This window comes from Canis lupus, chromosome 4 (genome assembly GCF_048164855.1).
Source record: "Canis lupus baileyi chromosome 4, mCanLup2.hap1, whole genome shotgun sequence".
Classification (NCBI taxonomy): domain Eukaryota; kingdom Metazoa; phylum Chordata; class Mammalia; order Carnivora; family Canidae; genus Canis; species Canis lupus.
In genome coordinates this window covers 28,700,939-28,727,231 of record NC_132841.1, presented here as the reverse complement: position 1 = coordinate 28,727,231, position 26,293 = coordinate 28,700,939, and the positions used below count along the sequence as shown (strand labels likewise).

At 53.0% G+C, this 26,293-nt stretch overlaps 1 long non-coding RNA gene across 4 annotated transcripts in view; it reads right to left on the bottom strand.

Moving 5' to 3' along the window:
* The window catches only part of LOC140632079 (uncharacterized), a 126,502-nt gene that overhangs the window by 38,187 nt on the left and 62,022 nt on the right, over positions 1-26,293 (bottom strand). For 3 of the 4 annotated variants that reach the window (XR_012029595.1, XR_012029596.1, XR_012029599.1), the window contains exon 4: positions 6,016-6,175. The exons of the other annotated variant lie outside the window; for it this stretch is intronic. This is a non-coding gene — a long non-coding RNA (uncharacterized lncRNA). The remainder of the gene's footprint in view (positions 1-6,015; positions 6,176-26,293) is intronic. 4 annotated transcript variants of the gene reach the window in all.

Sequence of the window (26,293 nt, the reverse complement as noted above, 5' to 3'; positions counted from 1 at the left end):
CTGTCCCCAGCCCCTGTCCCCAGCTTCAGTTCCTTCCGGTGTCCAGCCTTCTGCCTCTGTCCCACACTGGGACTGGAACCCTTGGGAAGGCTGAAAAGCACCCCAGCCGTTCCTCCCGGGGCCTCTGCAGGGAGAGGCCCCACTGCCTGCAAAATCAGCAGCCACCCTCTACTCTGGAGACACCAGAGAGACTTGGAGGACCACCAGACACCCCCTGGGGACCGGGGGAGGCTCCCTTACTCTTACTTTCTTTCCCTGTTCCTCTTGGGCCTCTCCTACCCTCCTCCTCCCACCTCCCATCACCGCTGCCTCAGGGTGGCTTAGAGAGGAAAGCCTGGGTTCTCTCTTCTGTCCCACTGATCTGTGTGTCTGTTTTTGTGCCATTACCGTACCGTCCTAGTGATCACAGCTTTGCAATAGAGCTTGAAGGGGTAACTGGGTGTAACTGGGATGGGGTAACTGGGTGACGGGCATGAAGCAGCGCACGCAATGAGATGAGAGCAGATGAGAACACTGGGTGTGACAATCTATGTTGGCAAACTGAATTTAAATTTTAAAAAATTAAATTAAATTTAAAAAATAATACAATATTTAAAAACTAAATAGAAAAAAAGAAAAAGGGAAGCCTGATAGAATCATGTTCCAGACAGTTTCTCTTCCCTCCTGGCCCCAGCGACTCCGGAAGGCAGAAAGCCCAGAGCTGTGACCCGATCCGGAGGGAGGGAAAGCATGTATATCGGGGACTACGCTATACAGCCTCAGAGAACCCGAGAAACTCGGTTCCGGTGAAGGCCAGGGCTTGTCTGGGCAGAGCCTTAACTCTCCCCAAAATGCCACTGAGGCCCAGAACCAAACGCGGTGTGTGGTAATGCTCTGGGCTCCAAGCCCCTGCGTCACATGTCCAGGGGCGTCCCACGCAGGTGCAATGTGAGTCGCCGTCACTTTACGATACGTGCCAACGTTAGTCCACGATTCACCACCTTCACAAATAGCGCTCTCGCGTCCCTGCTCCTGAGCCGGAGGGGAAGGCTGAGCAGTGTTCTACAGCCACTCGCGGGAACTCCCACAGGACCCGGTGACAGAGTCCCAGAGGTGTCAAAGTCAAGCATCTCCAGGGTCCGGGCAGATTCTAAATGCATCCGTGGACTGGAGGACACACGTCTACACAGGGGACGACCACCACTCTGCCCCAGGCCACCGGCTATTTGCTGGAGGGACTTCCCATTTTTCTAAGGGCAAAAATATGGCATTTTTATAATATGCAACTTTCTGACTTTTAAATTGCTGGTAGCTAGCTCAGAGTTCTTTTAATGCTGTGAGCCAAACAAAATCTAGCTGGGGTTGGGTTTGATCCAGGACTTCTCCTGACAGCCTCTGTGAAGACTAAGGAAGCACCTGGTACAGGTGAGCCTCCCGGCCCCGGAAGGGAGCTGGACTGATGGTTTCGGTGCAGGGAGTGTGGGCATTTATGTGTGGGGAAGACTGCAAGGCTTAGATGAGAACAGGTGAGGTGTGTGTGTGGGGGGGGGGGGGGGGCAGGTAAGATGCTTCTTTAAGATGCTAAGTGTCACCTCCTCCTTGAAGCCTCCCTACAGCCCCACACACCCACATTGTCTTTAACCATGGGCCTGTAAGCGCACGGAGGACAGCACAGGTGAATGAATGGCAGTGAACCAATTGAATGGCAGAATCAATTCCAAGTGGAGCATCTACAAAAGGCAAGAGCCCTGCTTGCCCCTCCGGACACCTGGCTGCGGTGGGCACCGCACACCCAGGCCCACATGTCTGACCGACGTGCTGAGGCAGATGGGACCAGGCCTGGTGGTGACAGAGCCACTCCCCCTCCTTTGTGCAGAATGACCTCCCTGCGAGGCCAATGTGAAGAAGCCTCTCTCCCAGGTCGGTTCTATCCCGCCTGACAGGCCCACATCCCACGTTAGCCCTGGCAGGGCCAAGGAACAGGCATGACGAAGCCCACGCAGCCGCCTCCCACTGCGGCCCCAGCACTGCGGGGACAGAACATGGACCACGGTTAGAATAAGAGCACCACTGTCCCTTCGCCTCCACTCAGCCTCACTGACAGGTGTCACCCCTCACGGTCAGGTGTCCTACAAGCTCTGTGCCTCAGCTTTCTCATCCACGGATGGGGGATAAGTTAGATACTTTCGAGCTGGTGTGAAGATGAAGTCGTACAGCGGATGCACAGTACCTGGCCCAGGCCTGGCAGATAGTAGGTGCTCAATAAAATGTACTGTTAGGAGCCTCGTGCTTCTAGTTCTTCACACATGGTTTCATTTGGCCCAGAAAGGCTGTGAAGCATCACCATCACCCATTTTAGAGATATGTCAACTGAGGCCAGAAGAGAGGGTTGCCCTGCACTGCCCAGCACTTCACCTGATTCTGCTGAGCAGGTGTTGGAGGCCTCTCGGTGCTCCCCAGCCACTCTCTTCCACCCCTCTTAACACTCCATGGCACCCTGTGTTGGGTGGCCTCCATGCACCCCCTGTGGGTCAGTCGGTCTTTCCCCAACCCCCAACTCTGTGACAGTTCCCCCACTGGCCCCTCACCCCACTCACCATCTCCATGTTGCTCACTATGGAGCAGGCCACCATGGGACACCGCAGCACCCCATGGGCCACTGTGGGACACAGAAGCACTGCACAGGCCACCGTGGGACACAGAGGCACCGCACGGGCCACCATAGGACACAGAGGCACTGCACAGGCCACCGTGGGACACAGAGGCACTGCACGGGCCACCGTGGGACACACAGCACCGCAGAGATCCACTGAGGGCCCGGACCCCCCCGCATTCCTCCCTTAGGACACAATTTCCCTATTTTTCTGACTCAGCAGGCCTGAGTAGAGTTGAGTGGAACTGAGGGGTCTGCATCTCTGATAAGTTCCCTAGTGAAGCTGACGCGGCCGGCCTGGGTCAGAGCTCATGAGACAGACAGGCCTGGAACCGCGCAGCGATCGGACAAAGATGCAAAATTGGGAAGGGTGACAATGAAGGAAACCAGCAAGTGGCTGAGATATGCAAGGACGAGGAGGGCACGTGCTGCTCCCGGGCTAATTGGCGAGGCAGTGACAGAAGAAGGCGCCAGGCCAGGAGGGGGCAAAGCACTCCAGGCAGAGGGGACAGCATAGACTGAGCCCTGGGGTCGGAGGGGAGCCGGCCACCTGGCCCCCTGGCCTTTGTGGGTTATCTCAATGCCTGGTGTTGGACATGCAAAAAACCCAGGTAACCAACGTGCTGAGTACGGCTCACAACTGCAGGAAAACTTTGGATTCTGGGAGGGGGCTGAGAGCAATGCCCAGGGGGTTGTGAGGCTGCACCGTGGGCAGTGTCACCTCCTCCCCCCCGCCCCCCTAACCCCCTGGTTCCTCCATGCAAGATGTCTGCATCTTGGCACCTGTCACTCAGGGTGACTGCTCCTTCCTGTGAGGGCCTTCCTGTGCATCGTAGGGCGGTTAGCAGCATCCCCAGCTGCTACTCACTGAATGCCAGTAGCACCTCCCTTGTTGTAACAATTAAATACGCCTCCAGACACAGTCACATGTCCCCGGGGCGGGGGGGGGGGGGGGGGGGGGCAGTTAAAGTGCCCTGGGGCCTGAGACCCACCGCTCTGGAGTAGCACTACTCCCCTCGGCTGCACAATGAAATCAGCTGGAGAGCTTTCAAAACTATACACTCGTGCCTGGGATATCCCCCACCCTCCACCCCGAAGACATGAACTTCAGTCTGGCATGGGGATTTACAAACCCTCCTGAGCAGATCCTAATGGGCAGCCAGGGTGGAGAACCACACTCTGACTCTCACTGGGACGCCGGTGGTTACAGTGATGGGAGAGAAGGCAGCAACCGGGGAGCTGTGCAGTGCTGCTCTGGAAAAGAGAGTTGGTTCTCCAAGCTAGCGGTGCAATGGACCCGTGAGAGCCAGGCCAGGGATAGGCTAATCTGCCCCCAGGATGTCAGCCTCGTTAGAACACCGAGTACCCTAGGACCGTGTGCAATGACCAGGCTCTGCTTTCTTTCAGCTAACCCATTTCCCAGATGAACCAGAGTTAACCCAACAGGACAGGGGTTCTGGTCAAAGTAAGCAGCTTGGCTCTGCTCAGACCATTTCTTCACCTTTGAAACAAGAGGCTGAACATGATTTAGGTGACATCCCAGGTCTTCCTGGGCTTGTCCCTCTGAGGCTCTAAGTAAATGAAGGCACTTTGACTAGTCAAATGAGTCCAGTGTGACCCATTCTTCAGCAGCTAGCAGCCCTCCCCATTTGGCCTCTATGAGGCTCAGGGGCAGGTGACATACCAATCCCAAAAATGACAGGGAAGACCACGTCCTCACCCAGAGCCAGCCAGGAGCCAGTGTTTGGCCAGTATCTGCCCAGTGCATGGACCACAGGCCCCAGGACCCACAGGCTCCCAGAGGGCTAAGTGTGCCTGGAGGGAAACGAAGACAGGGCTGGATTAGCCAGGCAGTGCCCTGGTTTTCATGGAATCACAGCATCTTAGAACCAGAAAGATGACCCAATCCCATACATGCAGGAGCGTGGAGCACCAGACGCTGAGCCACCCGCATTGGTATCACCTGGGAGCTTACTAAAAACAGTCCCTGGCCTCACCCCCAGAAATTCGGATTCTATAGGCCTGAAGTGATGCCCGGGAATCTGGCTTTTTGAATTCTCAGGTGCTTCTGATACAAGGTTCAAGAAGAACCAAACCCTAATACACCTTTCCCAAAGAAAACATCTTTGGGCCTCAACATACCCAGGGCGTTGGCGGCCTGGACAAACCTCCCCGTGGCGCAGCGTCTTATTTCCACCCCCCCCCTCCCCCGCACATAAAAGCCCCCTCTCGGTCAGTAAGGACTAGGCTGTCTTCACCTGGCTCAGAGAACATGAGCGACTTGTCCAGCAAAGTAGATGCAGAGTTGGGACCCGGGACCCGGCCTCCTTTCTCCCAGCCGAGCCCAGCCCAGCGCAGTTGAGCCAGCGGGGTGGGAGCACCTGCTCTGTGCCCGGGGCCTGAAGCAGCCAGGCCGGCTCCGGAGCGCACGAGGCTGTTTATGCAAACTGACAGCTCTGATCCACCAAAGGCGCCTGCTTCCAGCTCAGCCTCTAATAATAGCTCTTCCTCGGAATCCCTCCCGTCTTGGTGGGAGCGGAATATTTAGACATATCAAAGATTCTTTCCCCTTCTTTCATCGAGCCAACAGTGATATGAAAGGAGTACAATGAAAAGACGGGTCTCTATGACAAGCTTCAGAGAGCAGCCAATTCCCTGACATCCCTCAAGACTCCAATTGACTCCGCGCTTCTCAGATGGGAGTCAGTGTGGTTACATAATAATAACACCTTCCATCTCTCTGGCGCTATTGTGGGCTTTTTGCCAAAGTGCTTTCACAGGCATTAGCTTTTGAGCCCACAAAGTATCCGGGAGGTGGGCAGGGCAGGGATCCTTCTCCTCAGATTACAAATAAGAAAATTGCTATGTGGAGGGGGTTAAATGACTCACCTAAGGTCATACGGCAAGTTAGTCACTAAGCGCGGAGTCCTCGGGCAGGCAGGGAGTCTGGAGAGCGCTGAATTCTAAACGGCCTTCCCCGAAAGACACAGAAGGGCCTCCGCCTGCCCCCACCTCCTCCCTCCTCACATTCCCTCCCCACCTGCACTCTAGTCACACAGGACTCCTCTCCAAATCCGCCACCCTTTTAACATTTCCGTGCCCATGCACATCCTGTCCCCTCCACCTGCCTCATCCCTCCCTGTGCCCTCTCCTTCGTCCTTAGGACTCACGCCTTCTAGTCCTTCTACAACTACCTCCAGCACCCTCTGCCTCCTCCAGGGAGCCTCCCCTGATGCCCACCTGGCAGAAGCAGGTGCTTCCTCCCTATGTCTACCACCGCACACACACCCCGCCCCGGCCTGTATTGTGCTGCATTATAATTAGCAACCTTAGCATCTCTGGCACCAAACTATAAGCCACCGCGTTAGTCCACTCAGGCTGACCTGACAAAGTATCACAGAGCAAGTGGCTCCAATGAGAGAAGTTTCTTTGCTCCCAGTTCTGGGGGCTTGAAGTCCAAGATCAAGTTCCACTCGAGGGCTATCTTCCCTGCTTGTAGGTCACCAGCTTCTCTCTCCTCACGTGGCCTCTTCTCCGTGTATCCTTGGGGAGGGAGAGATCTCTGGTGTCTATGCCTCTTTTTATAAGGACGCCAGTCCTATTGGATTAGGGCCCGTGCTGACACCCTTGGTTAACCTTAATTACCATCTTAGAGGCCCCAGCTCCAAATACAGTCACTTCAGGGATTAACATATGAATTTGAGGAGACACAGCTCAGTCCATTAAAGGACGACCAGCAGGTCTGGCTCTCTTTCAATGGGACAGTGTCTAGCCAGGCCTGCTCCACAGCAGGGCTGGACAGATGTCCCCTGCAGGAATGAACCCCTTATGCAAGTCCCGGGTGTGTTACCCACCATCTGATTGACACCCCCAGAACAGGTTGCTCACCATGCATTCTTAGGGAAGGAGATAACAAGTTAAAAGTCCTAACACCTACCTACAAAGCCCAGTTGCTCCTACTTAAATCATCAAAGAATCCATCCCTAAACCCCATTATTTGAAAACAACATCATCCTTCCACTCCATCTTGGCTTTTCTGGCCTTCTCACCCAGCCACCCAACTGCCCAGCAAGCGTCTACTCCAATCATCCTCTCATCTGTCTCCCAGATCAGTGTGCAGGGCTTGGACAGCACCAGACAGAGCCACCACCACTCGGGAGCCCCTTCTTCCTCACTGCCAGGTTGGCTCTTAAGGTTTAATGCAAGGCTGGGCCTTGGAGATGACCTGCCCCCATGTTCAGGTGACTGCCTGGTGCCAAGGGTCAGCACAGATGCTTCCTCCTCCAGGAACTGCTCCTGATTCCCTCTTCAGTGTTCCCAGGACACCAGCACTCCCTTCTCGCGTATAGCACATTCCCCAGTCCGGTGTACATCTTCCCGAGTACCTCCTCCACCACGGGAGGGCAGAGGGCACGTCATCTCTGCCTCCAGCACCCAGCCCAATTGAAAGGCCTTTGCGCCCATGCCCTGAGAACCACCCAGCTGCGCACAGGGCCTCGCCACTCACCCGCTGCTGGATTTTAACAAACACTCCAAGAGATAATGGTTAATTTCACAGAGCCCTGAGTGGAGGCTGTTAAAATGTTAATATTATTTAAATTGTTTTACATTTTCGACAGTTTGAGCCGCAAATATAAATGTTTTCCATGCTTTCCACGGAGCTGAGCTCACAGAAATGATTGATGAGGCACCCGATGTGGAATTTCCCACTTTAAGAAATGCAATGTGAAGGTGATGAGAAAAATACTCCCCCACCATGTGCAGGACGCTGGTGGCTCTGGAGGCCTGACTCCCTGGCTTGTAGCTGGACCAGGTCATTTGTTCCTCTGGCCCACAGTGGTCTAGGCTCCCCGCTTCACCTCCCCAGGCTTAATGTCATCATCTGGAGATGGGGACAATAAGATCTGCCCCAGCCTTCCACAGTAGGCTTATATTTGGCGGCGCTGGGAGTTTTTTGCACAACACGTCCCCCGACCTCTCTGCCATAGCTGAGGGGGGACCATTGCACACCCATTTTACACAACATATGGACAGTCATCTCCCCCCAGAATCAGGGGCGCCTGACATTAAAGCTATGGCACTGAATCACCATATATTTTTTAAAGATTTTATTTATTTACTTGAGAGAGAGCACAAGCAGGGGGAGGTGCAGAGAGAGAGAGGGAGGGAGGGAGGGAGAGGGACAAGCAGACACCATGCTGAGCACAGAGCCCAACACAGGGCTCCACCCCAGGACCCTGAGATCATGAGCCAAGCAGATAACCAACTGAGCCACGCAGGAAACCACCCCCCCACCTCCGACCCAGAATCACTCTATTAAGTAAGACTAAAAGTCTCTGCCTCACGGGGTACCTGGGTGGCTCAGGCCATCAAGTGTCCAAGTCTTGATTTCAGCTCAGGTCATGATCTCAGGGTCATGAGATCAAGCCCTGTGTTGACCTCTGTAGTGGGCATAGAGCCTGCTTAAAAGTCTCTCTCTCTCTCTCTCTCTCTCTCTTTCTCTCTCTCCCTTGGGACACCTGGGTAGCTCAGCTGGTTAAGTGTCTGTGTCTTGGTTTCAGCTCAGGTCATGATCTCAAGGTTGTGAGATCCAGCCCCATATCTTTCCTTCCCCCTCTGCCCCTCCCCCTTGCTCTCTTTCTCTCTAAAATAAAATCTTTAAAAAAGAAAAAAATTCTCTCTTCCTTTCCCTGTGCCCCTCCCTCCTCTCCCTCTCTAAACAACAACAACAAAGTGCCTGCCTCACAATAGTGATAATAAGTGCTGGTTCATTTATTAGCCTCCCCTTCCTGCACACTCTGCTATTCCAAACGCTCTGGGCGAGATACCCCACTCCCTGGGCCTCGGCTTCCCCTCACTGGGACACCTCCGTGTCCAGCCAGTTCTAACCTGGGCTACATAGTGAGAGCCCAGCCTCAGCAGGCCAGCCTTGGTGCAGGGAGGGGAGCTGCATGCCTGTGTCTCCCTCTTGGCCTCTCCTTCTGGATCCAGGCCTCAAGGCCCTCCTGACTGCAGAGCGCAGGCCCTCCAGCTGCATCTCCTGGTCTCAGAGAAGCCATCCAGCCTGGCCCCAGCCTCATGCCCAGCAGGTAGGCCTGGGCACCCTGCTCAGTCCCCAGAGGGGGCCCTACCTTATGCTCTTCCAGGCCCAGCATGGGGCTAGGTGCTACACACGCAATCTCCAGGGCCTGTCTCCACAAAGGAGGCACTATCACCACTGTGTTGCATGTGAACAAACCGAGGCTCAAAGAGGCCAAACCAAAGGACACACGGCTTGTGAGCAACAGGGTCTGGTTTTAAATCTAGGTGTTCAAACCCCAAAGACCACACCACTTCCTCCTGCAGGGATGTCACCCAGATTGGAGCCCCTGACCCCTGTCATACCTTCGGGGCCTCGTTCTTAGCCTTATTAGGTGTCATTCATTCATCACATCAGTCATTCATTCATACAGTGCCTGCTCCAGAACAAGTCCCGGGCTAAGTCCTGGAGGAACAGGGGTCAGGAGGACACACTCCTGGAGCTGACAGGCCCTAGAGGGTGACAAGTAGGGAAGCAACTGGGGACAGTGTGGTTTGTGCCGTGAGGGAGGGAAACACAAATAGGGAAGCACAAATACTCCTAAGCCCGGCCTGGCATATCAGGGAAGGCTCCCTGGAAGGGCTCACATCTAAGCTGGGGTCTGAATGATTAACAGGAGTTAGCCCAAGTGAGGTGTGAGACGGTGCCTCTGCTGAGAGCAAAGCAGGAGCAGAGACAGCAGCCTGAGCAGGGAGGGAGGGGCAAGCACGGGGGTGAGGGGCAAGCACGGCCTATAGAGGGCAGGAGCCCTGTGAGACCGACCACATAAGACCTGTGGGCTTTACCCCACGTGAGGAGGTAAGGTTTTTCAGGAGAGGAGCGAGCAAGCGGATGTGGGCTCTGGGACAAGGAGCTGGAGCAGTCTACTGCAAGCAGGCCACGACAGCAGAGGGGGATTGGGGATTTGACAACAGTCAACAGGGAGAGCTAAGAGACTGGCCACTCAGGGAACGGGAAACAGGTGGTGGAAGATGCCAGGAGGAGTCAGGTTCTCACAGGACGGGGTCCACCCCCCACGGACAGCTGTCCTGTGTCTCATCCTGCTCTGGAGCCCTCAGACCTGCCCTGGCCAGGGCCATCTTCCTGAGGCACTGCACCTCCACCTCCCTGCTGAGCACCTGTCCTCCCCAACCCCACCCCGGAGTAGAGAAGGGATGAGGGGGTCCTGACCCCACCTGTCCTCCCCCAGCCCACCCCAGAGTGGAGAAGGGGTGAGGGGGCCCTGACCTCACACACCTGAGCTGAGTGTGGCTCTAGCACCCTCAGAGTGGCAAGCGACCAAACTTTCTCGAATGCCGGGCTCCACGTCCATCAAACCATAGCTCAACAGACCTGTCAGTGGTCAAGGAGTCAACGAGATCAGACCTGCAAGGACTTCCTCGCATTCGGCGAGTGGTGCTCCTGGGATGACCCAGCCGGGCCTGTGGCTCCTTCCAGACCCCCGTCCCGGGGAAGGCGGGGAGCGGCCCCAGGCAGGCAGCTCAGCAGTGTCATCCCCTGTTGTGCCCCCCACTTCCCCAGGGCGGCGAGCACAGGCAGAGGCCCCACTCAGGTGCAAGTCAGGAAGGCCTTGGGGGAGGGGGGGTGGCGACCTCCATGGACAATGGCTCTCGGCTCTTCTCCAATGCATCAAACGCTTAGCGGAAGTCAGCCAAGTGGGGTGCAGGGCACGGCCACCTTCTCCCGCCTTCTGGTGCTCCCTGATGCCCTGGGAGGGGAGCGCCGAGGGCACTGAGGTGCTTTGCGGGGAAGGAGGAGAATACCTACCGAGGCTGAGACCTCCTTTCCTCGTCTCTGACAAGGACACGTTCTTTCAGGAAAGGAGAGGGAAGTGGGCCAAGCGCCCTCAAAGGCAAGGAGGCAGAAGAGCCTCCAGGGCCAGAGGCCAGGCCTCGCCTTTTCCCAGCTGTATGACCTCGGCCAGATGGCAAACGACTCCAGGCCTCAGCTTCTTCACCCCCAAAATACGGGTGATGATGATAATAATGCCTACTTTATAGGGCTGTCGTAACATCAAACAGGGAAATGCGTACATCCAAAGAGCTAGAACGGTGCCGGGTACACAGTAGGTGCTCGGTCAGGACTGGCCATGGTAACAGGTGTGAGGCTCTCTGGGCTGCCGCCTGCCCCACTGCTGCCTTGCTGTGTGACCCCAAGGAAGCTCCCTGCCCAGTCTGGGCTCTGGTCTCCTTACTGTGGACTGAGGGCTCTGGTCTCCATGCTGCCCCCAGGGCCCGTCCAGGGCTGCCAGGCTCCTCTTTGCACACCGTCAGGGCCACGCTTGCCCATGACTGAGAGGGACTCCCACACGAGCTCAGGGTGGCTTCCCCAGAGAGGCTTCTCCATGCCGGGCGCCTCAAAGCCAAATCCATCCTGAGATGAGCAATGACGCCCAGATGGTTGGAAGCAACACAGACAGGAGGGGCTGGCTGCCATCAGCTCCTGCCCACTCTCCTTCCTTTCTCCAGCAGGCAGCTCCCCACAGGCTGGCTCCCTTGACCTTCCGTTTCTGCTCATCCTCACCTCCAAGCCTTTTTGTCCTTTTTTTTTTTTTTTTTAAGATTTTGTTTATTTATTCATGAGAGACACAGAGAGAGAGGCAGAGACACAGGCAGAGGGAGAAGCAGGCTCCCTGTGGGGGAGCCCCATGCAGGACTCGATCCCAGGACCCCGGGATCATGCCCTGGGCCAAAGGCATCTGCTTAGCTCAACCACTGAGCCACCCAGGTGCCCCTCCAGGCCTTTTCTTTACTCCCCTCATTCCTCTGCTCCTCTAATCCTTCCCACCCCTCAAGCCCAGTTCAATCCACACCTCCTCCAGGCAGCCTTCCAGCTCCCCTTCCTGGCCCCTCGCAGGACAGACCATCAACATCATAGATCTTCAAAAGAACAGATTGAGCCGAACAAGATGAGGCAAAAGGGGCAGAGCTGTTGACAGAAATGCCATGCGAGGACCAGAGCCATGAGCAGAGGCAGGGGCCTCCGTTAGCACAGAATGATAGCCATCCTGTATGGGGTACAGTCTAGCTGCCAGGCATTATTCCTTAGGACCCATCATGCAGATGAGGAAAACTAAGGCTCCAGGTGAGTAAGTCACATGTGGATTAGAAAGTCCGCGCGTGTCAGAACCAGGATTCCCGTGGGTCCTAGCCATCAAGCCCAGGGAGCACACCATTAACCCAGTCACAGGCTTCTCAGACTCCCTCTCCAGACAGGGCTGTGGCCAGAATCCACCGGGAGGCAAGGCTGGAGCTCAGGAACACAGCTGGTCCTGGAGGGGGAGCCCTGAGTCCCCGCGGGGCAGGCGTCATCACATCACCGCATCCTGCTCCTCGCTAGGGCCAGTCTTATTAGGGAAATTCCCTCACTGGGTCTTGACAACCCCAGGGCGTCCGACAGACACTGCCACAGGGATGAACTCAGTAGGCACTCAAGGGGACGTTTCCAAATGGGTGGCAGGCTAGCCTTGGGCTCCCGGGCGCAGGCAGGCACCCCCCAGGCCACAGCCCATTCACAGAGCATCACCCTGGATGGGTCTCTGAGAACCCATGGACCGTCCTGCCTCCTCTGTGCACACTGCCAGTGTGCGGGGTATAGGCTCACTCCTCGAGCTGCCGACAGCCTGGATTTCCAACAGCCAGCTTCAGTTCTCCTCCCTCCTTCTCCAGCACCTCTCCCCCTACCCCCCCACCCAGTAAATAGCCGTGAGCTGACTGTCCTGATAAACTGGGGCTTTGGGGACTTTCTTCAAGTGCCTTGTAAATGGAAGCGTCTCAGACCGACAGCTCTCAGTGTTCAATGAGATTATATTTCTTATTTAAATAGCTGATTGGAGGATTGGTTTCAAAGTGAGGCGCCGTATGCCCATGGCCTCCTCCGGGCTCCCGGGGAGAAGCAATATAGTGTGGCATTGTGCAACAGAGCCTCTCCTTGCAGCTCCCGCTCCCATTCAGATGCCTCCAGGATGGGGGGAGCCAGCCCGGGAGTGGTGGGGGGATAAAAGTCACCCCCCTTCTTGGTTCGGGGAGCCGGAGATTATGCCTTTCATTCAAGAGCGCCTTCTCCAGGGCTCCCCACCACGCTCTGCACCAGTTGTCTCCCCTCTCAAAGCGACGAGGAGATAAAAGGCAGTGTGTTCGCTTCATCCCACCTCCGGGGAGAGCTCAAATCAGTCTTTTGTCAGTGGAGGATCAGCGCCACCATTTTAGGAAGGGTCGTTGTTCCGCAGGCTCTGTTGGAAGGTTTTGTGCGGGCTCTACCCCGTTGGCGCCGTGGTTTCCCTGGCCCCGTGCTGGGCCCCGCGTGGGCTCATGCATGCTTTCCGATTGGGAATCCACACCCAGTCCTGAGAGAGGTGGCATCGTCGTGGGTAGCGGGTGACCCCCGGCCCTTTGGGAAGGATGAGGTTTGCATAGGACCAAATTCCGCCGGAACTGTGCCATGCAGCCCCTGCGAGGGCCCGAGCTCTTTGCTTAGAGCAAAATTGCAATTAATTGTGTGTCAAAATAACATATTAGTAACAGCAGCATTGGACCATGTGCAATTCCTCTCCTTTCAAGCTTTTGTCTGCCGGGGACCAGAGGGGCTTGTCAGGGCATCTTTCAGACAGGCTGGCGGCCCCCTGTCAAAAGCAGCCCCAGAATCTCGGTGACTGTCCCAGAGCCCTGGACAAGATAAAGGGCCAGTGGTGGCCTTGCAGGATGCCCAGCTCTGTTCACGGGCCCGGGTGGGGCCCGCGATCTTCGCTACTGGCAGCTGCGGCGCAGGGGCGGGTGGTTTGGTATGCCAGGCACATCCAGCGCCTCGTGCATCCAGGGACCGCAATCAGGTAGCTGATGGGGATGCAAGTCACATCGCCTGGACCATTGCCGCAGTGAACTGATTCATGCTGCTACTTTGAGGCAGGGAGAAGGGACAGCGGGGCCCGGAGACGAACCAGCCTGGCTTTATTATACAGCTGCTGCTTTCAAGCTGGAATATTCTAGCCTCTCCTGCTCCCTGTCTGCAGAGCCGGCGCTGGCTGCCTACCTGCAAAGGCAGTGCTCATTCTGGCCCCTGGCTCTGAATGAACAATGGCATTATGCAATGCATAAAGAGTACCCGGGCAACGGAGACAGGCATGGCTTAATTCGCTCAGTGCCCAGTGGCTTTTGAACGCCCCTGCATTCAGCCTTTATCCCGAGCAGCCCCGGGCCTCCCCTACCCTTTATTCCCCAGCCCTCCCCATCACAAGCCTCCCTACACAGGTCTGCAATGGAGCTGATGGCCATGAAATGAGGGACACAAAGGCAAGGGGAGACAAGAGTGCTCTGTAACCGGGAAAGACTCTGGCTATGGGGAAGGAGACCTGGCCATCAACTCACCGGGTGGCCTTAGCCAGTCCCTTCCCAGCTCTGAGTTCCAGGTCTTGTCTGCAAATGAGAGATGAGAACCAAGTCCCAGAAGGGTCTCTCCAACTCTGACATTTTATAATCTGGATACAAACAGCTCAGTGCTGGCCTCACTTTTTGATAGCGTAGGCCCTCTGGTCTACTGATGATAGTCACCTTGAATGCAACCTAAGGCCAGGCCACAGGTCAGGAGCGTAAGCGTCAGGCGATACCCATGGCACGCTGGTGCAGCCACTGCTCTGCTGCAGCCTGCAGTGCCCTGTAGGACTAGGAAGTGCAGTTTTGTGAGGTCCTCCAATTCTTTAAAAATAATAATAAAATAAACAAACCCGGAAATGTGAGATTTTATGCCAAGTCTCACAATTTTAAACTGTTCGCTCAATATCCTGTAAACACTGGCAAGTGAAAACCAATCAGGGACCTTATCTGCTCCACAGGCTTTCAGATTATTGAGTCAGGACCTGACAGGGATACCAGGTATCTTGATTCCAGGGGCACCATCATATAGAAGCCTACTGCTGAGTAAAGGGTTCTCCTGGGACCAGACAAATCCTACAGGGCAAGGGCGCCCCATTATGCTTTAAGAAGAGAAGAAGAAAGGAGGGGAAGGGAGAGAGAAACCCAAGCCAAGCCCAATGTCTGGGCTAACTGGATGCCTCCCTCTCCAGGAGGAAGAGAAATATTTCCATGGAGCCTGCTGGATCTCACCTCCTCACTGTCCCTGCCGCCTGACCAAGTAGGGTCAGATGACACACCTAGACTCCCAGCTCCCCCAGCCCCATGTGGCTGAGAAAGTGATTCAACCACACTTAAATTACCGCCTGTCCACCCTGACCCTGGCTCCCTGCACTTCGGGCCTCAGTCTCCAAATCCTGCCTTCCTGATGCAAGCCCTCCCAGCAGAGAGCATTTCCAGGCACTGGACATGAAGACCCCGGAAAATCAGCAGAACTTCAAGCAGACCTCTGTCCACAGAATCCGAAACCAGCTGCAACGTCCCATCAACCCAGCTTATAAAAATATGTCCTAAAGAAGAGAGATGCCACATCTTAATAACATACCTGCAAGTCTCTGAAGCCACAAGTTCATATTATTGCAACAAGTACTGAACAACTAATATTTGCCAGCAGGGAGGGAAAATATTAGGTATGAGGAGCTCTTGAGGGCCAGGAGACAGGACATACTCGTATACACGTTCAGTTAGATAAAAACCAGGCAATAGGCAATCTGGGGCTAACAGCAACCATCTTTTGCTCTGATTGAGGGATCGCTATATTTTAGCACCAGACTTGCTGTCAAAAACATCTTCACAGACACAGCATTAATATAGGAGGCATGAGGCCAACTCCCTGCTCATCACTGTAATACAAAATCAAAATCGCTGGAGGACGTAGAGACATAGATCAGATTGCCACAGCAGGCGAGAGGAGAAGGAGGTGATATTTGATCTGTCCCCTAAAACTACATGTAGGGGCACCTGGGTGGCTCGGTGGGTAAAGCATCTACCTTCAGCTCAGGTCATGGTCCTGGGGTCCTGGGATCGAGCCCTGAGTCAGGCTCCCTGCTCTGTGGGGAGTCTGCTTCTCCCTCTGCCTCCCTGCTCGTGTTCTTTCTCTCTCTCTCTCTTGCTATCTCTGTCAAATAAATATATAAAATCTTTTTTAAAAAATAAACACAGATGTGCAGGTACAGGAAGGGTGTCCCTCCCCTCCAAATAAAGGAGAAGGAAGGGTACCAGTGACAGCAAAGATGGGGGAGTACACAGGAAGTGGGAGGACTGGAGAGTGAGTCATGTGGGCGAGTGGTCCCCAACTCTGGGGACGTTCAGGCTGGCCGCAGCAGAGGAGACGTGGGAGGAGACAGTCGGAAAAAAGACAAGAGAAGTTGATTAGAGGCCTATCACGATGAGCCCCAGGGAGACCAAAGAGTTTGAGCTTTATTTTATAAGCAATAGAGAGCCACTGGATGTTCGCTGAGAGAGGGATCCCACTGAAACAGTTTCAGAATGAGCCTCCACTGGCTACATGTAGATCAAGACTGGAGGCTAGGAGAGCCATCAGGTGATGGGAATAATGGGAGCAGAGTGGGGATGACAGCCTGAACCAGGGCAGGGGCGATGGGGGGCACAGAGGAGACAGACATCCTAATCAGTATAGAGAAAGAGTCTAAACAGCTTGGTCAGGGGTTAGGTACCAGGGGTAATGATGGAAGCCTCCTTCAGCGTAGGGAGGATTACGGTGCCACCCTCAGAAGGAGGAGGAACAGGCTGGGGAGGGAAAAAGATGGTCTCAGACCCATGCTCTGAATGGATGACCAGTCAAGGACTGACGAGCAACCTCTGGGCTTGGCCATGTGGGCTGGATGGCCCTGGAACAGGTGGGGGGGTCTGGATTGGGGGGATACTGGGCAGCCAAGTTCCCAAGGAGGTGCTGCAGAGGAGCCACGAGCCCACCAACCCTCCCCAAACCCCCATGCACTTGGCCAGAGGCTGGGCTGTGAGCTTCAGCCCCTAGGTCCCGGGAGGCCCCGGGTGCCTTACGGGGACCATAAATATTTGCCTGGTTAAGAGCCCCAACTGGGGGCTGGAGCCTCAGCAACAGCATCTCCACTGCGGTAATTGACACATCTTTCGTGGCGGGCTTAAGGAGGAAAACCGTCTCAAGTGATGGCACTTCACACTCGGCACTTGACATTTCCGAGGCACTCCACAGGCATTAGCTAATTAATCCTTGAGTCTGTTTAGCCCCAAAAAGAACTCCCAGAGGCTGCACTTGTACCCCCTGTGCAAGAGATTCACACCCTCCTGAGGCTCAGGGTACCAAGCATCGGGGTGACCGCCTTGGAGATAGTCACTCGCCCGCTCCCTCCCCAGAGGGATCCCAAGACTACAGGCCACCAGCAAGGGAGCCTGCAAGAAAGGCCTTCACTGTGTGGATGTTTCCTGGGAAAGAGACTTCGGGAAGGTGGGGTGAGGGACAGGAGACTGACACCCACCCAGCCAGGTCAGGTGCTGCCTCACTGCACGCTCTGGTTTTCACTGATCATTTTTAGTAACTACTCATTTTGCCCCCAAAACTATCCTTGTCTTAAGTCGGATTCCCCCAGGAGGAGCCCCTGAGACAAGGATTCAAGGATTCAAGGTCAAGCAGCGTTTTGAGGATGCGATCCCAGGGAGCACCAGTCAGGGAGGGGAAAGAGAGACAAGGGAGGGACAGAAGGCCACACAGGATGCACATCGTGGAGCACACTGTCACTGTGGACAGGCAGGTCCCACCCCGCGGGGGCACCGGAACTTTACAGAGCACAACTCAGGGAGCGCCCACCTGCCATAGGCTGAGGGCTACAACCAGAGCATTAACTCCCTACCTGCCACGTGTGCTCTCAGGTCAACCAGAAAGCCCTGCAACAAATATCCCCAGGTGCTTACTTCAGATGCCACAAGAACCATCAGTGCCCAGAGACCCGACAAAGCACCAGCACCAGCTAGCACAATACCACTGTTCCTATTTTCAGAGAGGAGGCCCCCGAGGCTCCGAGGTGGGACCCATGAGGCCAAGTTCACGCAAGTAAGAAGTGGTGGAGGTTGTGACCCAAGTCCGTTTGCCTCCAAAGCCTGGGCTCTTTCCACCGTGTCCCACTGTCATCCAGGCCCTGCTTCTCCTCTCCTCCCTCCTTTCTCCTCATCCTGGACCCACAAAACAAGGGACAGGCTGTGTGCTAACACCATCACCCCCCCTCCCCACCCCCATCCCAAATCAGTCTCTCAGACACCGGACTCTTGAGCAGGTTTCCCTGAGATAAAGGCTTAACGACAGATCTGTCTGTTGACAAGGTCTGAAACCAAGCGGGCAGCCCTTCCTCGGCAGCATCTATTCCTCCGCTTGCAAGTCCCATCTTTTACTTGGCCCTTTAATTCATTTGATAACTTTGTGAAGTGCAGATCTGCAGGGTTTCAAAGAGCTGTAAATTCTCCAGCCTGATGCCACAGCTCCTGCTGCTGGGTTTGTGCTTTGTTTTTGCTTGCACAAGCCAGTGGTAAGCACTTATCGCTGGTTGGAGAATTGAATTTGGCAGGAGAGATTTCTGTGCATTTGGGGGATTAATTTGCCAAGCACCTTCCCCAGCAGAAATTCTAAGGACAGCAGCCAAGTGCGGAGGGGGTGCAGGCAGTCTGGCAATCACGAGCCAACTCTCTTCTGTGGGTGGCTCTCTCCAACCTTGAGAAGAAATGCAACATTTCTCTGCTTTCACATCCCAGAAGGCACTGTCTCCCCCTCCCACAATGAGCACTGTCCCATCAGAATCCAGCTCAGGAGTGAAGCTGAGGGTCAAGGAGGTGGTAGGGTGACCAGGTGGAAAAGAGAATGGTCCTGGGGACTAGACATGTCCCCAACAGGGGGCACCGGCTTAGCCCAGCTACCAGGACTAGAAAACTCACAGGTAAGTGGGTATGGCAGGAAGTGAGGATGGCCAGCCACGGGCATCAGTAGGACCAGCTACAGGTAATAAGCAAGAGGGTGACCCGAAGTCTTGGAAAGGGAAATAGGCAGAGATCTGGCAGGTAGATTGGCAGCCATCATGTTGATTCTCTTCCAAAGGTGTGCAGGAGGGGCACCTGATTCACTCCCATTTGGGTTGGGAAATAGCTGCTCCAAGCTCCAAGCCCACGGTGAGAAGCACATCCTTTCTCTAGCCACGCAGCCCTTCCCCCAATGCCGCCAAAGGCTAGTGCCTGAGCCTGCAGATGGCCAGGGTTCATGCAGTACACATTGTCGATATTTGTACCCTAACCCCTGTTTACAACTATACTACAAGTTACATGTTATTATCATCCCCATCTTATGGATAAGGAAACTGAGGCTCTGAAGGGAAAAAAAAAAAAAAAACTCACCAGAGTCACATAACTCACAAATAAATAAATACATAAATAAATAAATTAACCAGGATGAACCCCATTGGCCTGAGCCCAGCCAGTGTCCCCAGTCATGGGGCCAAACCATTTCTCAGTGGCCTGGAGAGATCTGAGGGCTAGTGGCAGGGGCTGGGCTCTAAGCCCTGGGAGATAAAGAGGGCGGGGTAAGGCATCTGCTCAGGTTAGCAGGATGAGAAGGGCCCACTTAGCACAACTGTTGGGCTTGTGTCATGAGCAAGGCAAGCCCTGGGTGCTAGAGCTGGACAGCACACCGAGGAGGGCCCAAGAGCAAAGATATTTTGCGGGCAGCAGCACTGAGATGCAGCCCAGAACTCCTGAGCTCTCAAAATGAGGTGGTTCAAGAGTTCTCACAGCTGAGCCTCTAGACATCATGGGGGCCCTCCCTTCTCCTCCCCTTTCCTTTCTGTGCCCAATCTGGGCCCATGAACAGGGAAGCGTAAACCACTATGTCTCTCCTCAGGAAGCTTACAATCTGAGCTAAGGAGAGGCCGCAAGTACATATGATCAATATAAACATGGAATATTTGATTAACGTAACACAGATGAGGTCACAAAGCAGGTGTCGTGGCTGAGAGATGGCCTCCAAAGCCAAGAGAGATGCCCTCATCTGTAAGGCATGCCATCTATTGGACAACACAAAGATTTTCCCATCCCTACAATCCCCAGACGTAGTGTGTGCCATTGTTAAGACTGAATCACCAAGTTAGCAGTTTTCCGGAGGAAAAACACTGCTGCATAAAATAGGCAAAATTGTAAGGGAGCCATCCTGATCTCAGAAATGTGTGTTATAAGGCAGAAAGATAGAGGCTTGTGTCCCAAGGTCACTAGGACAAGGGATACAGCAAAGAGCCAGTCCCTTCAAAGCTTCCCCTGAGAGTCAGTGAGTCATTCAGTCATTCAACAAACAGGCATTGAGAAACCAGCGCTGGAGACATGGCACAGAGCCTAAGTGCAGACTTGCTCCCTGCTCTCCTAGAGCGCGAAGCTGAGTAGAAGAGATAGTCATTACTTTAGTGAAGCAAATAGGTGCACACTTACAAACAGGAGCACCTGCTGCAGCAGCTAGGGAGGAGGGACTCTCTTTAAACAGGTGGTTGGGAGTCCTCCCTGAAGAAGCCCCTCTACAGAGGTGGGTAGGGGAGGGAAGGTGCTCCAGGGAGAGGGGAAGGCAGCCAGCCCAGTGGGCACAGAGGGTACAAAGGAAGCAAAGCACAAAACCAGGTCGGTGAGGTCAGCATAACTCAGTCCAGGCACAGCCACGTAGGCCATAGCAACTGGGTTTGGCTCTAATGTGAGCTCAAGTGGGAAACGTTGTATAACACTTTCATGCAGGGAAATGACATATGCTGACATAGGTCTTAGAAGAGTCCCTCTGGACGCCGGGTTGAGAACAGACCAGTTGGCAATGGTGGGAAGAGAGACGTAGGGAAACCAGCGACAAGGCTATTTGAGTGATCCAGGCAGGGAATGGTACCAGCTGGCCAAGGGCCAGGCCATGGAGAAGGAGAGAGTAGACTGATTTGGGATCTGGACAGAGTCAAGAGTGTGTTGTGACTGGGGGTGGAGGGGAGGGTGCTTTCATGGGCAATGCACTTGGGTAAGTGGAGGTGCGGTTAACAATAGAGACACTAGCACATGCACACCCCTGTCTCACCCAAGCGCCAGGATGAGAGGCACCGCTTATGGAAGCCTCAAAAGAGCCTGAGGGAGCAAGTACTGAGGCTGGACTGAAACCTTCTTAACTTTTTTGTCCCCTAATAAGCAAGACACACAGTTGATGGTCTGTGTGAGTAGCAACATACAAAATAAATGCTGCACAAATATGTGAGGTGAAGAAAGTACCCAGGACCCAGGTGTGGTCCTGGGACGCTTCGTGGAGGAGGTGATTTCTCCTCTGGATTAAGAAAGACCAGTAGAATCTCAACCAGGGGGAGAATCGGGAAGGCACACCCAAACAGGAGGGGCAAATGGGGGCAAAGGTGGACAAACACAAATACAGGGAGACACTGGAGCCGGTAGTCTATTCCAGCTCTCCCCTCCCCTGGACAGGACAGCGGCTTTCTTGTGGCACCTCAGCTGGTCCAAGAGTTGCTGGTAGAGCTACAGCCTCCTTTTCCTTTTTAAAACAGCATTGTTAAGATATAATTGACATACAATAAACTGCAAATAATTAAAGGGTACACTTTACTAAGTTCTGATAGACACCCATGAAACCATCACTGCAAATAAGATAATGAACCATATCCATCACCTCCAGAAACTTCCTCCTGCCCCTCCCTGAAAACCCCCTGCCTTCACCCCCCAACAACCACTGATCTGCTGTCACTATGCACCAGCTTGCATTTTCTAGAACTTTATGTTAAATGCAATCATAAAGCATTACTTTTTTTTTTTTTTTCCTGGCTCCTTTCATTTGAGATCATTATTTTGAGATGCATCCATGTTAGAGCAGGTCTCAGTAATTCCTATTACTGAGTAATATTCCATTGTATGGATATAACTACAGTTCATTTACCCATTCACCTGCTGAAAAACCTTGGGGCTGTGTCCAGCTTGGGGCTATGACAAATAAAGCTGCTATGAACATTTGTGTACATGTCTTTATATGGACATATGTTTTCTTTCCTCTTGGGGAAAGAGCTGGCTGTGGGCTGCTGGATCATATGGGAGGTGTGTAAGGAACTTTCTAAGAAACCGCCCAACTGTTTTCCATGGGGCTGTAGCAATTTACTTCCCACCCACAGAGAGTTCCAGGTGCTCTACCTCATGTGGTATGGTCAGCCTTTCATTTTAGCCACTCTAAGAGGATGTGTAACAGGATCTCACTATAATTTTAATATGTATTTCCCCTGGTAATGAATATGTTGAGCACCTTTTCATGAGCTTATCACTATTTGTGTGCCTTATTTAGTGAAATGTCTACTTAAATCTTTTGTCCATTTTTTTAATAAAAGGGTTTTTTATTTTATTTATTTATTTATTCATGAGAAAGACAGAGAAAGGCAGAGACACAGGCAGAGGGAGAAGCAGGCTCTCTGCGGGAGCCCAATGCAGAACTCAATCCCAGGACCCCAGGATCACACCCTGAGCCGAAGGCAGATGCTCAGCCACTGAGCCACCCAGGTGCCCCTTTTGTCCACTTTTGATTGGTTTGTCTTATGATCATTGCAAGCTCCTGATATTTTTGGATACAAGTCCTTCCTCAGATAAACAGTGTGCACCATTTTCTCCATTGGAGGCTTGCCTTTTTATTTTTATTTATTTTGTTTTAAGATTTTATTTATTCATGAGAGAGAGAGAGAGAAAGAGGCAGAGACATAGCCAGAGAGAGAAGCAGGCTCCCTGCGGGGGGAGCCTAATGCAGGACTCAATCAATCCCAGGATCAGGATCACGCCCTCAACCCAAGGGAGATGCTTAACCACTGAACCACCCAGGAGCCCTGGAGGTTTGCCTTTTTAATTCCCTTGACATATCATTCAAAAAGGAGAAGTCTTATATTTTTGTGAAGTCCTATTTATATTTTCTCCTCTTCTCTGGATTATGCTTTTGGGGTCATAGTTAGGAACTCTGCCTAAACCAAGGTCACAAAGATTTTCTTCTGTTTTCTTCTAGAAGTCATAGTTTTACATTTTACATTTAGATTTTACCATCCATTTTGAGCTAATTTTTTTTATATGGCACAAGTTTTGGATCCAAGTTTATTTTTTTGGGCATATGACTATCCCACTGTTCCATGCCATTTGTTTAAAAAAAGACTATCCTTTCTGCGCTGAATTCTCTCTGCACCTTTATCAAAAATCAGTTGCCCGTGTATGCGTAGGTCTACTTCTGCACCCCTGAATCCATTCCATGGGTCTCTTTGTCTATCATGATGCCAATGCCACACTGTCTTGATTACTGTAGCTTAACAGTAAGCCTTAAAATCAGGCAGCATTAGTCCTCCAACTTTGTTCGTTTTCAAAATTGTTTTGGTTATTCTAGGTCCCTTTCATTTCCATATGAATTGTGGAATCAGCTTGCCAATTTCTACAATTTCCATGCTGCTGCACACCCCCTCTCCTCTTTCTACTTGGAGCATTTGACAAGAAAACAAATAGGGAAAATCGGAGCTGGGGTTGGTACCGCAACTCTGAACAAAGTAAGTACTCAGGAAGACTGAACTGAATTGAAGGAATTCATCTCCACCTCCAGGATGGAACAAGGGTGGTTTTGTGCTTCTAACAAAGCATCCCAGGGTCAAAGGTGATGAATACATAAGCCCTCAGCAAGCCTGTCCCCTAACTGTGGGCATGGACCATTGCCTCGTTTTCCTCCATTAGGAACACACTCCCTTCTGCTCTGCTCTTTCTCGGCCACTGGGTGTAGTTCCTGCCATAAGGAGCTCCCCTACTATATCTGTATCTTCTGTCTGGGTAACCACAGAGTCCAGAACAGAAAAAGTCAGCCTTCAGTAGGTCCCAGGGTGGGGCAGATAGAAAGAAAAGGAAATAGGCATGCACACTGGGAAAGCCAATGAAATAACAATTGGTGGGCATTGCTTTGTAGCTTTAACGGCTGTTTGGTGGGTTTTCTAGAAATAATAATAGCTTCCATATAGACATGCTAGGCTGTGTGCTAAGCTTTCTTCTGTGTGAATTTTCTCATTCAGTCCTCAAAAGCATCCAGCGAGGGAGGAGTATAATTATACCCATTTTCCAGATGAATTGAGACCTACGGAGGTTGGATGACCTGGCCCAGTTCATTGGCAGCAAGTGGCAGAACTAGAACAAGAATCCAGCTTTGTCTAAATTCCAAAGCCCACACTCTACAACGAGCCCCAGGATGATTCTGCCTTTAGGGATGGGAAGTGGAAAAGCCCCATAAATATGGGCAGATTATCTACACGACTTCATAAGCTGCTGGTATGAGCCAGGACCAGGCCGAGGGCCCATCACATAGCCTTATGTCATGTGACACTCAAGGAAGATGCCTGACTCTCCTCTCGCCAGCTTGGGAAGCCACACCCTGACAAGAAGGAGGAGGCTTCCGGTGATGGATTTGACAATAGAAAGACCTAGGAATGCCAGTTTCTGTGGGAAGAGGGTCACCTGGAAGAATCTTAACTCTTAGAGGCTTCTAGAACTGGCTTAAGCACAAAAGAGAATTTATGGGCTCCGGTACCAAGCAGCCAGAGATGGTGGAGGACTGAGGCCAATGGGAGTCATTCTCAGCAGGTTCTGTCTAGGTGGTAACTTTATAACCACCCACACTTCCAGAGTTACATTTCTCCTACTTAAAACTTCCTTAAAGAGAGTTCCAGTGGGACACCTGGGTGGCTCAGCAGTTGAGTGCCTTCGGTTCACGGTTTGATCCTGAAGTTCCGGAATGGAGTCCCACATCGGGCTCCCTGCAGGGAGCCTGCTTCTCCCTCTGCCTGTGTCTCTGCCTCTCTCTCTCTCTCTGTGTCTCTCATGAATAAACTAAATATTAAAAAAAAAAAAAAAAAGAGTTCCAGCAAAAATCCCAAGCCAGACTCTTACTGTGTCAAGTAGGCCATTCCAGAATCCATCGTGAGACTACTGGGCCAGACCTGAGTTCCACGTCTCTCCTGGAGTCAGAGGACGGAAGCTGGCCCAATGAACTACCCCTGCCAGAGAGCAGGAGAGTGATAGATTCCCTGAAGGAAATGGACAGTTCAGGAAGCGGAACAACAGAGGAGCTCTGAGTTCTCTCTGACTCGGATATGCAGGGCAGAACCATCCAGTCCACAAAGCATTAACAATAATGCCTTGTTTGCTTTGTCACGCTCTGTGTTAGGGGCCCACAGCTGGTGTATGAAATTAAGAATATGCAGATGATGTCCTGCTGAAAGAGGAGGCACAAGCCATTTACATGGGGACAGCAGGTAGCTCCCTCAGCATCCGAGCTCCCGCCGTGGAGAAGGTCTCAGTGCACTCACAAAGGAAGCAAAGTCACAAGATATATTACTTACAAATCCCAGAAACGGGGAGGTGAAAGAGGCCGGGGGGAAGGCCAGTCCTCCATCCCAGGGCAAGAGTGAGAACTTTTCATGGGCTCAACTCTAAGCTGTTGTTTTAAAAGGTGCCCCCTGAGAAAAACAAAGCAGGAACGTGGGGTGAAAATCCTCAGCTCTGATCCATACCAAAATGTCCAGACTCGGGGTGTGAGCAGGGTTGTCCTACTACCAAATGCCTAGGAAGCAACTCAAAACAGCTGTCTTCTCATCACACTCCTCTGGTGTTGATCCTCACAAACTCAGGGACATGTGCCTGCTTCCACCGGCTGGCTCCTCCTCCTTTGTCCTCTGCTGCCAGTGAATCTCCAGGCCTGGCACCAGCAGCCTGCTGAAAGCATGGGCTTCTTTCTGCTTTACCAGTGACCATCTTTCAGATTTATAACTTTCCTGCATGTTCTTCCTCAGAATCTGGGTCTGTAATCCAATACGCACCACTAAGGACAATGAAAAGGGCATGTGGAAGTGGAAATGTCCCCAAGCACCTGGGCTGTATGGTCACCATACCCACTGTCCTCTACCAAGCAGCATGTGGACGAGGCCAGGAAAGGACGCTTGGGCTGGCAACTCTACCCTCTCATGGGGTGCCCTTGCAGAATGACACTTTGCCTCGGGTCCCAGTAGGACAGAGGGGCTACTCCAAAAGCTATTGTTGGCTCCAATTAACTGGACCATCTAACACAGGACAGATGAGATCGAGTTGCCCGCCAAAACATCCAGGATACGTGACTTGGCCCTGAGCTCCTAGGTCTCCTCTGGCCCACAGATGTCTGGCCCCCTGGGGCCAAGGAACCCCAAACAGTGTAAAACAGACTCCACTTTTCTAGGGAGATATGAGGGCACGAGGTGTTTGACAATGCAGCAGCAGCAGCCACTGCAGCAAAAAGGCAAGTTCAAAGGTAATTGGACAAGGAATTTTAAGCACCGCTGTTCCCGTGGCAAACTGCTTCATGAATACCCATCGGGATCTGTCCATATGGACAGCAGAAGGGCTCCTGCTGTTCTTTTGCTAATAAAAACTGTTGTGATTACATTTCCAATCCTCTCGGAACAGGGTCTCCGTGGGGCCACAGCACAGCGTGCTGAAAATGTGTCTTCCAGGCTGATAGGCAGCTCCCCTCCCTGCCACGGAGGGGTGCGAAGACCAGCATCCACTGGATGTGGAGGGAGGGTCCTTAGGGGAGTTGGGGTTGAACAGGTGTGTGAGTATATCTGTGACTGTGTGGTCTCACACATACCATGCACA